A 13,882-nucleotide genomic window follows, 5' to 3' on the forward strand; every position below is an offset into this window, starting at 1 on the left:
GAGCCATTATTTAGAAGAAAGGCCTTACATGCCTATCTTGCAGTTATGCCATTACCTCAATCTGGAAAGCCCTTCCCCTATCGAAATTATTCCAGTTCAAGAAAGAGGCTTAAGGCTTATTTATTCCATTAAATTTAAGCTGCTTACCAGATCCCACATTATTTTCTGCTCTCAACTCTTACTAATAAATGAGTAATCACACACACACACAGTGGAAACAGCATTAGCTTTAGAGAACAGCAGGCACATTAAGATATATCCCTGTCGATCATTACTTCTGTGGCTATAGGCAATCTTTTTAATGTTTCTGAGGCTCCCTATCTTCATATCCTACAAGATTACTGTCAGGATTAAAATTAATAAAATAGTACATAAAATTCATTTTGTATAAAAGACACAGAACTTTCATTTCTATTATATTTGAAATGATGTTCATACACTCGGCACTTATTTTTTTTCTCTGAATACTTCAGGTTTGTCATTTAACTAGAAAGAGATATTTAATGAAGGTTATATAGGTCTTTGTTGCCTCCATGGCACACACTTTATACTTGATATATTCATGATCATTATTTGAAATTTTTGCAACTAGCTCCATATTTATAAATATTTTATTCTATAGTATTTGATTTGAAAATGTTCAAAGTTATGCCCCCCAGGCATGTAGGTGTTTAAAGCTTTAGAGTGATAGAAATAAGAATGCATTAATCTGGGTCTACTAAAATCTTGCTTTTTCTGGGTGTATTTATTATGCTAGAAAAAAATTATGCTAAGTTAAATAAGTCACGCAGAGAAAGGCAATTATCATATGATCTCACTCATATGTGGAACATAGGGAAGCATGGAGGACATTAGGAGCAGGAAGGGAAAACTGAAGCGGGGGAGATCAGAGGGGGAGGTGAACCATGAGAGACTATGGACTTCAGGAAACAAACTGAGGATTTCAGAGGTGAGGGCTGTGGGGGGATGGGCTAGCCCGGTGATGGGTATTAAGGAGGGCATTATCTCAATGAGCACTGGGTGTTATATGCAAATAATGGATCATGGAACACTACATCAAATTACATACATACATACATACATACTTTATGTAAAAGTCTTAGTTCTTAATTTCATAAAAAGTATCCAAATTCCACACCACAATTTTTGAGGTTCTAAAAAATGTATTAGTTTTTAAACTTGAAAGTGGTTTTTTTCAGCAAAAGGTAAATAAAATGTTGACAATATCAAATATCAGTATACTTTGGTTCCTGCATATACTTCTATAAATATTATTCTCTACCTGCATAATTTAACCCAAAACTTTCAAACATCAAGTCAGATGCTTAAGTTGATAAGAGTGATTGAATTTTGCTAAAAGTCAGAGATAGTAAAATAATCTAAATATATATTTTTTCAAAGTTCCTATGATTTAGTATTTCAATAAAATATTCACATATAATTCCAAGAATTTTAGTATTTCAGATAACACCTTCAAGGACAGAAGCCATTATAAAGCATATTTGTATTTTGCTATAAACTACAAATGGTCTTGAGAAACCTGAAAGTTTCTGCATTTTCCTAGTGGCTTGATGCTAATATCCATCCCATTATCCTATAACTCACTCAGGCATTTAGGATTAGACTTGTAGTGAGTTGGAACCACATGTTTCACTGCATTTTGTCAGATTACTCTTTGCCAACATCAACAAGGAAACTTACGCAGTCTCAATAAATTCAACAAGTTAATAAACAGATGAGTAAGGTTAAAAATTGATAAATTACAGTCACCTTTTCTTACAAATACCAGACTTTACTATGTTATGCTCTGTGCTATTTAGATATTTTGAAGTTAAAAAATTTAAAAATACATTGTGTGCTGCAAACATTCTGTGGAGTTTGCTATTTAGACTTTTGCAGAGAAATCATCCAAGTGAAAAATTGGACCGTCTTGTTACTGTCACATGATTTCCTATTAGCTACTAACCTGTATTGCCTTAAATTGAACATGTGGCACTGTGGTACATTTCATGTCACATTTCTCCCAGAAGTTCAGCATTTTCTGAACATTAAATGGTATTTGTTGAAAGTCAGGTCCTAAGAGAACCATGAGTCTGAGAACTTTGGCCAACATGAAAAATATGGCAGAAGGACATTTGTTCCTTGATGACCTGGTTCCAGGCGCTTGTACTACACTTCCAGAATCCAAAGCTCAGTCATTACTTAGCAGCCAATGACAAAGCCCAAACTCAAAATACTAACAGAATATACAGAGAAGATATCACATGATTCTATATGGAATTAACAATATTTTTTTTAAAGATTTTATTTATTTGAGAGAGAGATAGAACAAGTGTGCACGAGCAGGGGGAGGGGCAAAGGGAAAAGCAGACTCCCTGCTGAACAGGGAGCCCATCATGGGGCTGGATATCAGGACCCTGAGATCATAACCTGAGCTGAAGGCAAATGCTTAACCGACTGAGCCACCCAGGCGTCCTCAACAATATTTTTTAACTGTGCAGCTGTCTTAATAAAAAATAGAAAATTGAAGGTGCGACATAAATATCACTGGTGCATTTAAAAGGAAAAATACTGGAATTATCAACTAGCAAAGAAGACAAAGAGCTTGAGTTTTAGCTATACAGTTTATGTCGCATTTTTAAAACAGGAGCCATTCATGCTGGTACAGGGAGATAAAAATTTTCAAGAAAAAACAAAGACAGTTTCAAGTGTTCAAAACAGCATGTTTAGGGGCGCCTGGGTAGTGCAGTCGTTAAGCGTCTGCCTTCAGCTCAGGGCGTGATTCCGGCGTACCGGGATCGAGTTCTGCATCGGGCTCCTCGGCTGGGAGCCTGCTTCTTCCTCTCCCACTCCCCTGCTGTGTTCCCTCTCTCGCTGGCTGTCTCTCTGTCACATAAATAAAATAAAATCTTAAAAAAAAAAAAAACAGCATGTTTAGATTATTTTATGAATTGCCATGCATTTATTAAACACCTGTGACTTGTAAGATGCTGTGTTCTGTCCCCCGTAGGAAGTCACATAGACACTGACCTGGAACCATGGACACTAAGTTTACCATGTAAAATTTTAGTGATATTACAAAAGAAAAAACAGTGTTTTAGAAGGAAATAACAGGGAAGCATAATAAACCTGTTATCCTTTGCTAATTAAATCAGCTATAATACATTTCATTCTTATATATGTTTTTGCACATAACCTTGAAAAGAATACATATGCATCGGTCGGAAGAATGGCACACTGGGTTGGCAGGCAAAACATCCACTTCAAACCTGATAATTAATATGCTGGAAGTTGTTGCAGGCAGTAAGATTTAGGGTAGTCAGAAGGCAAATCAATGAGGAGAAGAAAGACCACACACTGAGTTTCTAAGTGTCAATTATGAAGTATGAGCACATATTAAGTGAAAAGATGTCCATAGGAAATTAGAGAGGGAGTGGTACATTATAAGGCACAAAGGAGAGGTTGAAAATAGGGATGTATATTCAAAAATCATCCATGATAAGTAAATGGTAGAGCCACTGGTGATTTACAAGGGAAGAATAGAAGGAAAAGGGAAAGCTGAGGATAATTCTTATATAAATACTAAAAAAGGAAAAGGAGCTGTCCTTCAACATAAGATTTTCAGATAAGAGTCCCTTACACCTAATGTGCTTCTACTAAATATATCGTAATTTTGAGATATTACTACCCTATTCAGTGAATCATCAAAGTTGAAAAGTGGTTAAATGCCAGTTTAACAAAATATTCTTATTTCATAATAATGCTATTTCAAGTGCTAAAAACAAATTCTAACATATCACTGCTTAGTAAATATCTCTGAACCAAATTTACAGCAAAAATATGCACACCAACATATACTATGTCTTTAGAGAAATAACATGATAACATTGGAAAATTTTCAAGACTGAGTCCATCTGGCTCTACAGCCTATTACCTTTTCTGTATCTCACTACCAATGGAGAAGTTATTTTGAGAAAATGAATATCAAAAGTGAAAGGTAAGCAGTATAAAAAGAAGAAAAAGAAGATAACTGCATTGATGATTGCTTATGTTCTATTAATAAACTTAATCAAGATTTGCAAAAAATTATATGAACGGGCTTTATTTTTATAAAGATTAATCTGATATCTACATTAGCTGATGAAGATGCTACTGAAGAGTCTTGTTTTGTGGCAGAGTCATAACTGAATCATTTCCATTTGCTCAGTCCAGATCTATCTAACAATCATACAAAGGGCTTGCCCAAACTGGCAGAAGCAAGTTAACTATTACTCCATAAGAAAATAACTTTTTAATATTTCTCCTCTTGATTATTATTATAACCTTAAATATTATTATGGGATAATGATATTAGTATTTAAGGTACTTTTTTCCCCCCTTCTTTTGGTTTTCAAGTTTTCTAAAGCCATTATATTTTAATAAACCATTGGTTTTATATTATTTTTCTAGTCATAAGTTTACTAAGAGCTCCTCACCCATAGACTTTTTTTTTAAATCATGCCTTGCACTGATAAAACCTAAAAGTGGCCAGGCACATTGAATTTTTCTACTCAATTCAGAACCTGATTTCATTACTTCAAATCAAGATCTAGCCCAAAGCACATTTTCAATGAATGCAAGCAAAGTCATGGAGGGGATTAGAGGTGGGGAGTTATCCTGATTCTCAGTGGTTCACTATGATAACTTTAAATGAAGTGGCAAATATATTGCTTTAGTAAGCTTTGGTGAAAAGTTTTAAATACTATTATTTTGATCACACGGAGGAATAAGGTTTCAAATAATATTATTATTACTAATATTATTCAAAAATAATAATTCTCAGAATATAGTTTTAACAAATTAGAATACAAAAAGACAAAGAAATATATTTAATAATTATCACTGAAGAAAAATAACTTTTCAAAGAGCTCATTTTAATTACCATTCAGGTTTTCTTGACAGCCCTTTGAAAAAATATAAGTGGTACTTATTTGTGGAAGAATTTCTGAATTTCTAAGCTCACATCATAGCTTGTGGGCTTTATATAGTAAGAGTCACTTCGGTTACTCTCATTATATCTTCTTAAGCTTTGATTTTGCCAGCAAATATTTCTCTGCAAATGGGCTGGCCCAAAACAATGGCACCATTAATTGCTAAGTGAGCTGAAAAACAATGAGACCTCCAGGCTCTCGTACAAATTGGACAGTCAGAGCTGTCGGCCTAATCAGATACGGTTGTGCTCGCCTGTGGATCAGTTGGACTCCTTAGAAATGTTCTCCACATCTGTCACTTTCCCACTTCTCACAATAAGCACATGTCAAGCTTTATAGTTCTACAGTCTTGTTTTCTAAGAAATCTGTGCATATATGTAGGCAAGAATCGTATTGGTTTGACATAGTCCTCCAGAGGGAGCTCAATTAGAAGCCAGGCTCAGAGAAAAACATAAAAAATACATGAGTATAAGAAAGGTTCACTATTTGTGTGAGTTAAAGTGAATAATACAGTAGTAAAACCTAAAAATCTTTCAAAAGCCATGCATGGATCTTATTAACAACTGTTAATTTCTTATCTAAGTCAATACACCACCATTTCAGAACCCTATGCACCCATTATTCCCCATCTTATGCAAAAACACACTAATGACATTTAATTTTAACTCAAAATTAAAAATTATTTGTGTAAGGATTTCAATAATTATGAAGAATTGACACCCCACCTTTGGAATTAACATAACCAAAAATCATTGCATTGAATTCTTAAGTAGCAACTATTATAATTATTTCCCTCATTCTGACAGCAATGAAAATATTTGATAACAAAAGCAGGAAAATAGTCTCATATAAGTACATGACTTAAAACATGTATAATTTTTGTTTTTAAACAAGGTGCTTTTGGAATCCTCTACTTGCACTTGACTAGCTCACTTTTTTCAAAAAAATATTAGAAACTTATTAGTTATTGGGGTGCCTGGCTGGCTCAGTTGGTAGAGCATGCAACTCTTGATCTCAGGATTCCAAGTTCAAGCCCCACATCGGGTGTAGAGCTTACTTTAAAAAAAAGAAAAAGAAAAAGATACTTATCAGTGACTACTCTTCTTTAATCATCTTCTATTATTACTTCCTTTTCAGGGCTTATTATGTTTATCTTGCAAATTAAGCTATAAAAGCACAGAGGAATTATTTTATGAATAATATATCATCCACATAAAGGGTGATCAAATACAAATGTGTGTTTCTTTATTTAACAAATATTTGTTGCACACCTAGCTAAAGTCAAGTGCTGGGCTAGCCTGGAGACCCAAAAGTAAATGAGAAAATACAACTACAGCCACAGACCTGAGTCAACTTGATAAATATACGTAAGTTCTTCAAGTAGTTAGCTTACATTTTGTTTGTCTATTCCAACCTGTTCTTTTGAAACAAAGATGTAATCTATGAAAAGGGCATAGGCCTGCAATCTGGACTCTTCATCCCTGACACTATTAAGCAATTATAATTTAGGAGAGTCACTAACTTTGTGTCTTTGTTTCCTTTTTTGCTTGTCATGTGTTTTTCTTCATAGCTCTGCCTTTGTACAAGTTCATAGATATAGAGACACTGATACTGTCTTATATTTCTTAATTTTCCCTGTGGCTTAGTTCAATTCAAATTCTTCAACCTAACTAAACTTATAGGTAAAATAAGAATTTGTACCAAACTACCAAGTAATATACATATAATAATATATAGTCACAGGCAGCATTGATTTTAGTCCAAACTTTATGGAAATAAAATGAATAGCTCTTAAGTCTGGAATTTGTTTTATAGGCAGGCATTGTTCTATGTGATTCAATGAAAGTATCTCATTTAATACTTTCAACTGTATTAGTACCAGGGAGTAGTTACTTAGCAGTAAAAATTCACCCAAACAATCCAGGACCCACCTTCAGTATATCTATATTCTTACCATTAATGTAAAGTCCTCGCCATTACACAAGTTCACTGCCAGTTAAGTCACTATCTTTGTCTTTGTTCTTTTTTTTCTTAACTTTTTAATTAGAATTATTAAACAGAACACATAAGAACATAGGTATGTATATGCACCCATCACCAACCTCTTTCCCTCTCTCCACTGAATTAAAGTAAATCCCAGACACCATAGCATTCCACTTTAAGTACCCTCAAAATATTATCACACATAAAGAAAACAAAAATCATCTCTTAATATCATATACTACACATCTAACAAGTTTCAAATGTTCCCAAATGTCTCATGATTGATTTTAATAATTGGCTTGTTCAAATCAGGATTCAAACAAGACATACATTTTTTTTCTTTCAATATCCTTCTTGTTATATCTAACATATCTGCTGGGTCTTCAAACTTTTGACTCTACCATTTGTTTTGTTAATAACTCATTATTTTCCCATTTTCGCATTTCACACTTCCAAAAGCCCATTTATCCTAACACAAGAATGGCCAATTCGACCCTGATAATTCTACTATATTGCTACGCAGCTGGGATCAAATATATTTAGTCTGGAACTATGTCCTGTCACTATTAGAACAACGTGCTATTTGATGAACATTTTTAATTATTACTAAAAAATTATAGATATTTTATGCACAGTGGTCAGTAATTTATTTTCCTAGATCAATCCCAACAATCTGTCAATGTAGGACTATTCATGAAGAGTCAGAATTTTTGTTTCAATAAAAATACTTATAACAAATGTTTTAAATGCTTAAGGAGAAAATACAGATTCTTTTAATTGATCCAGCCAGCTCAGAGATAACTACAATTGTTATTTTGCTATCCTCTATTTTCTTAAGTAAGATTTAGAGAGAGACAGAGGGATTGAAGATACTGAAAGACTGATAGGAGTAATGGGGGCAAACTCTAGATTCAGATAGAACTAATTCAAACCCCATTTCTGATAATTATTAGCTTTTTGATCTACACATCTCAATCTTTCTGAGCATCTTTCCTCACTGCAAAAAAACAGAATAACGTTTATATTGTTGAGCAGCTTAAATGTTGTGTGGCAATTAAGAATGCAAGCTCATTCATTACACTGCACAGATTATGCACTAACTTATTAATGCTTTCAGAGTGTGAACTGTGAAATGGAATTAATAAGATATAAATGTGTATATTGAGAATTTGCGAGAGTCTGTACCATTTTAAAAATGTATTAAAAAACAACAAAAAACCCCACAATCTTTCACTAAAGGTATTTCTTGTTTGAAATCTCTGATCATACTCCCGTCATCAAATTTTAAATATTTTTTTAAAGAATTTATTTATTTTTATTTGAGAGAAAGCAGAGTAAGAGAGGGAGAGAGAGCACAAGCCAGGGGAAGGGGCAGAGAGAGAGGGAGAAGCGGATTCCCACTGAGCAGGGAGCCCGATGTGGGGCTCCATCCCAGGACCCTGAGATGATGACCTGAGCCGAAGGCAGATGCTTAACCGACTGAGCCACCCAGGCACCCCTAAATTTTAAATATTTTAATAGCCATGGCTTCAATTATATTATAGGCTCAACAAATAGAAAAATAGTCAATATATATGTACGTAACTTAACAATACAAAGAGCTCCGCTTGCTGACTCTGTTGACTTCATTTATACTCAATTATTTTTAGCCAAACTAGTGACCCATTTGAATTGCATAAATATAAGTTAATGATAATTATCTATGATTTAAGGACACCTCTGACACCATGTGAAATGAATATATGTTACTGCAATCTTAGCTAGTGAATATAAAAATAATTCTCTTCAGCCTTGCAGCTGTCTAGATGCAAATAAAACATTTGAGATTTTGCACAACCTATACTCATTTTCAGACTTGAATGTGTCATTTCTCGTCCCCCCAGAAAGAGATAACCAAAAGCCTACCAAAAAATGCTGTCTCTGATTTTTATTAAAATGTAAGCAGAGTCAAAAGGCTCTCTTTGGGCCAGAAATAATTCTTTCCATAATCCAAAAGAATAGTCTCTCTGCCTGATGTAAATGCCTTGATTATTAGAAAAATAATGTATCAGAAATTTGACACAAAAATGGACATTTATTTTTTAGAATTTTATTCACCTGCTTCTGTATTAAATTGCTTTTGTGTAATATCCAAGTAGAGCAATAGAAAATATTACTATAAATAACTGATTTAAATTAAAATAAATTTAAATGTGGCCCAGAAGAACAAAAATGTTGATTTTTAAAAAGAGAACCTTACAAGGAAACACTTTCAATACATTCAATTTTTTTAATGCAACTTCAGAAAGCAATTCAGAATCCCAGGAAAGAGAATTTATGGAACGGAACCCTAGGGAGGAGACCCAGATATGACACCTCTGATTTCCACCTGGACAGTTCCATTAACACATTTGAAACACAAGAGCCTCCCGAGACAGTGCGGCGTTTTGTCTCACTGACTTTATCCTATCCATCTGACAGTCCCCCTTTGAGATCCAGGCCTGGAATGTGTCCCAGCTACAACACGATGTTAGTTATGTTAACTGTGATAGAATGAAGAATGTGCTTTAAATAAACTAAAATGTGTAATATAATTAAACAAGTATAAGAAATCCAAAAGACTCAGAAAAAGGAATTAAAATTATTAGGCCTAATGGCTCGAAATTAAAGCGAGCAGTGTCTCAGGCAAGCATGTAGGTATGTGTGACTGAGCTGGGTAAATGGCTTATCCAGAAGGGACACAATGTCAGGAGTGGTTGAGGAAGTGAAGAGAAAAGGCTGCATCATGGAATTAGCCAGATCAGTGAAAAGCCTGCAGAGTTAGAAGGGAAAGCAGATGGTACACACTGGTTACATTTACAATAGCAATACCAATTCTAAAAGCCCTGTTTTTTCTTTTGTGATTCAGTCTAAACTATCCAGACATTTTTTGCTATTACTGAGACAAACACACACAAGGTCTTTGCAAAAGTTTACAATACTTTTCTTCCCATTCACAATTTAAAAAAAAAAAAAAAACAACTAGGAATGTTCATTATAAAATAAATATTCTTACAATTAGAAACCTAATGCTTATTTTCAAATGTATTCATCACTTTTAGTGAATAATGGTATGTGAAATTTAAGGTTCCTTAAAGCTCACTTAATATAAATTGTTATGTGTTCTCAAAACTCTCATTCTGGGACTAACTTAATATAAAAATTGTTATGCGTTCTCAAAACTTTCATTCTGGGACTAACTACTACAGTGGCTTGTTTTAAACTTTTTCCTTATGTGAATGAAAAATCAAAACTTTTTAAACCTTCTCTAAAAGTAATATGGTCATTCTCTCTTTGGCCCAAGTATTGCAAAATAATGGTCTACTTTTTGAATTTTCCCATTGTGTTTTTCACAGAGACTCAACTTTTTCTTGAACATCTCTCATACTCAAATCTCACTGAAATATACAAAAATACAGTTAAATATGTGCAACATTAATGTGTGATTAAAGAGTTTACACTTGCATATAATATGAATTTCTACTTGTCTTTACGCTTCCTTCATCTAATCCACATATGACTCAAATTACAGATCTTTTTAAAAAGATTTATTTATTTACTTATTTGAAAGACAAAGCGCATGCATGCAGGTAGGAGGCACGGGGTGGGTGGGGGTGGAGAGTCTTAAGCAGACTCCATGTTGAGTGCGGAACCTGACACAGGGCTCAGTCTCATGACCCTGAGATCAGGACCTGAACCACAACCAAGAGTTGGTCACTTAACTGACTGTGCCACCCGGCGCCCCTCAAGTTACAGATCTACTCTGAAGAACAGGTGGAAAATCAGTAAGAAAGTAGGCAATTCTGTACTGTTATTGCATTGGTAAAACAGTAAGTGAAATTAGAGTGTTTTACCATCCTAGTAATATCAGGAAAGAGATAATAATAATTTATAGTAGACAGTATTAAGTCAAGAATGCTTATTGTATATTATAATATAGAATATTCTATAATATAGAATAGTAAGAAATGTATGACTAACAAGCTATTTTGAGTGGGGAGGGAAGACGGGGAGGAAGACTAAATAATAAAATACTTGCATTTGGTTAATTTAAAGAAAACAAGAAAGGACGGAAGAAGAATAGATAACATATGGGACAGGTAGGAAAACAGTTACTGAGAACTTTAAATAGAAATATTTCACAGTTCTATTAATAAAAAATGGACCAAATACTCCAAAACAATGAACATGAGACATTATTAAAGAAAAATAAACTACTTATAAAAGGCATATCTTAAATGTAAAGCTACATAAAGTTTAAAAGTAAAAGTAAAAATTGAAACAAAAAAATTATAGTTATATTAATAGACATTAAGGCAATATGTATTATTAGAGAATAAATGGCACTTTAAAATATTTATAAGCTGGTGAGTCCACTTGAAAGATATAAAAATTCAAAATCTTTATTGATCTAATGGTTTAGCTTCAAAGTATATTCAGCAAAGATTAACAGAACTAAAAGGAAAAATTGATTAACCCTCAATTATAGTTAGAACTAACATTTTTCTCACTAACAGATCAAATAAGCTGATAAAAAATCGGTAGACACATAAAAGAATGACAATGAGCAAATCTGACCCAACTGATTGATATCGAATAGCATATACCACAGTAAGAGAATACATCTTTTCACATAAACATTTATCGAAATGAACCATACGTTGAGTTATAAAGGACGGCTAAACAAAGATTGAAATTATTACAGAACACCAAATTCTGTCAAAGCAAAGCAGAGATGCTGTGCATCTCTGACCACAGCAGAAATGCAATATAAGAAAATCCCCAACTTCTAAAAAAAACAAAGAAGAAATCAGAATGAAAAGTACAAAATATTTTTTAACTAATTGACAATGAAAAAACCATATGTCAAAGCTAAACCTGTACTTAGAGAAAAATTCATAATCTTGAACATTTATATTTCGTGAACAAAATGAAAATGAGTGATCTATGTATCTAGCTCCAGAATCAGAAAATAAATAGCAAATAAAGAAAAAAGGAAATAATACAGTAAAAGCAGAAAAAAATAAAAGGTAAATTTACACCAGACAGAAGTCAATAAAGCTACAAATTTATTCTTTAAAACAAAAAATGTTGACAAACATATGGCAAAACCGAGCAAGAAAAGAAAAGGGGGAGAGAAAGCAGAACTTAACCAACATGGGGAATGAAAAAGAGGACCTAATTACAGTCTTAAAAAATAAGAAGAAAATATATATATACAACTATATACCAGTAAACCTTAAAATTTACATGATCTGGAAAATTTTCTAGAAAAACAATTTATCAAAACTTTACCAAAGAAGAAATTTAAAAATTTAAGTATTTCTATAAATGTTATATCTTTCTTTGTCCTCTTTTTATAAGGAAATCTCCAACTTCAAATTAACTTACCAGGAAATTTTTCCAAATACTCAAGCAAAATCCTATGCAGTCTTCCAGAAAATAGAAAATGGAGTCATTCCCATATCATTTTATGGAGTCAGAATAACCTTGATACAAAAACCTGAAAAGGATATTGTAAGAAATGTAATATACACACCCATTTCTTCATGAAAAAGGATAAGAAAAAAATCCCGAACAAAACATGAGCAAATCAAAGCCAGCCACATAAAATGAATTAAAATTTTATACTTAATATTGAGGGTTTTCTGTGCCTGAGAAATTGATGGCCACTAAAGAAATACGAATAATATTTTTTAAAATTATGGTTGATCCTAATCCAAAATATATTTCAAGTATAATATGATGATTTACATTTATAAACTTAGTAAGAGCCTCTCAAAACAAAATTTGAGCAAAAATGGTTAGTATTCTGGTCATTTTCCGATGTAGCTTTCCTCACATAAATAAATCTTGTGACCCTAATAAATCAAAGAGAATATATGTAATAAAAGATTTCTCAAATATGTTCTGTACAATTCTGGTACACTTTAAGAGGAAAACACACTAGAGTTTCCCAAATTTGTTTGATCTTGAAACCACCATCTTCCTTTTTCTGGCATGAAGCAGCACTCTTCGAATAATTTTGCTTTAAGTAAACTTTAAATAAATTTGACAATTCAAAGAACTTTTTGAGGTTGGTACGCCATGTATTATACCAATGAGAAAACTAAAGCTCAGAAAAGGAGGACTCGTCTAATGTCACTGGGCAGGCAAGTGGGAGAAAGTCCACATGTCTCACTTTCAATGTCTCATGAAGTCCATATAATAGAAGTCTAAGATGCTATTTTATTCACTTAGACTATGCCAATTTATCACGTCTTTACAAAAAAAAAATTTAGTCATATGTCAGCAACTTGGTAATTATATTTTAAAAATTCATCCCTCTTATCACAATTCATGCAAAATATGAAAGGTGAGAGATAACTGACAAATTTTTATCCCTATTCTTAGTCCTACTTTCTCTTTTAAAACATCAGATCATTGGCAATGATATTGAATACAGCTAGTTCTCCCATCCCAATTTTCCTTATCTGAATCTTGCTGGATCAATATCCTTTTACTCTTTGACTTTATACATCTGCCTTGCCAGTTATAATCATGGGTCAGCCCATCTGCCCATTTCTTTTGTTCCTTTTCCCAGGCTGCTAAGAATACATTGCAGTGAAATCAATATCGCTATGCAACTATCTCACTATGTTTTTAAAAATACATTTGACACTTATCCACTTATTGTCCCAATTCTTTAATCAACGATTAGTAGAAGATTCAAATCCAAGTTTCTAAGCCCAGCAAATGTCCTTGTTTCATACTATCAGGAAATAGAAACCATCTGGAGCAAGTATTTTCAACCTCCTCCCCACCTCAAAATTTACTTAAAAAAAAAAATCACTTGTATCAATTCTATTTGCACTTTTCTGAAAGAAAACCATGCTTTCTTACCAGTAATTGATTCTCTATCAATTATCATC

At 33.1% G+C, this 13,882-nt stretch overlaps 1 long non-coding RNA gene across 1 annotated transcript in view; it reads right to left on the reverse strand.

Annotated features, from left to right (window-relative positions):
- Positions 1–12,630, reverse strand: part of LOC121101852 — a 53,697-nt gene extending 41,067 nt beyond the window's left edge. The window contains exon 1 of the long non-coding RNA XR_005833863.1: positions 12,363–12,630. This is a non-coding gene — a long non-coding RNA (uncharacterized LOC121101852). The remainder of the gene's footprint in view (positions 1–12,362) is intronic.
- Between the last annotated feature and the right edge of the window lie 1,252 nt (positions 12,631–13,882).

This window comes from Ursus maritimus, unplaced genomic scaffold (assembly GCF_017311325.1).
Source record: "Ursus maritimus isolate PB19 unplaced genomic scaffold, ASM1731132v1 scaffold_11, whole genome shotgun sequence".
Taxonomy (NCBI): Eukaryota; Metazoa; Chordata; class Mammalia; order Carnivora; family Ursidae; genus Ursus; species Ursus maritimus.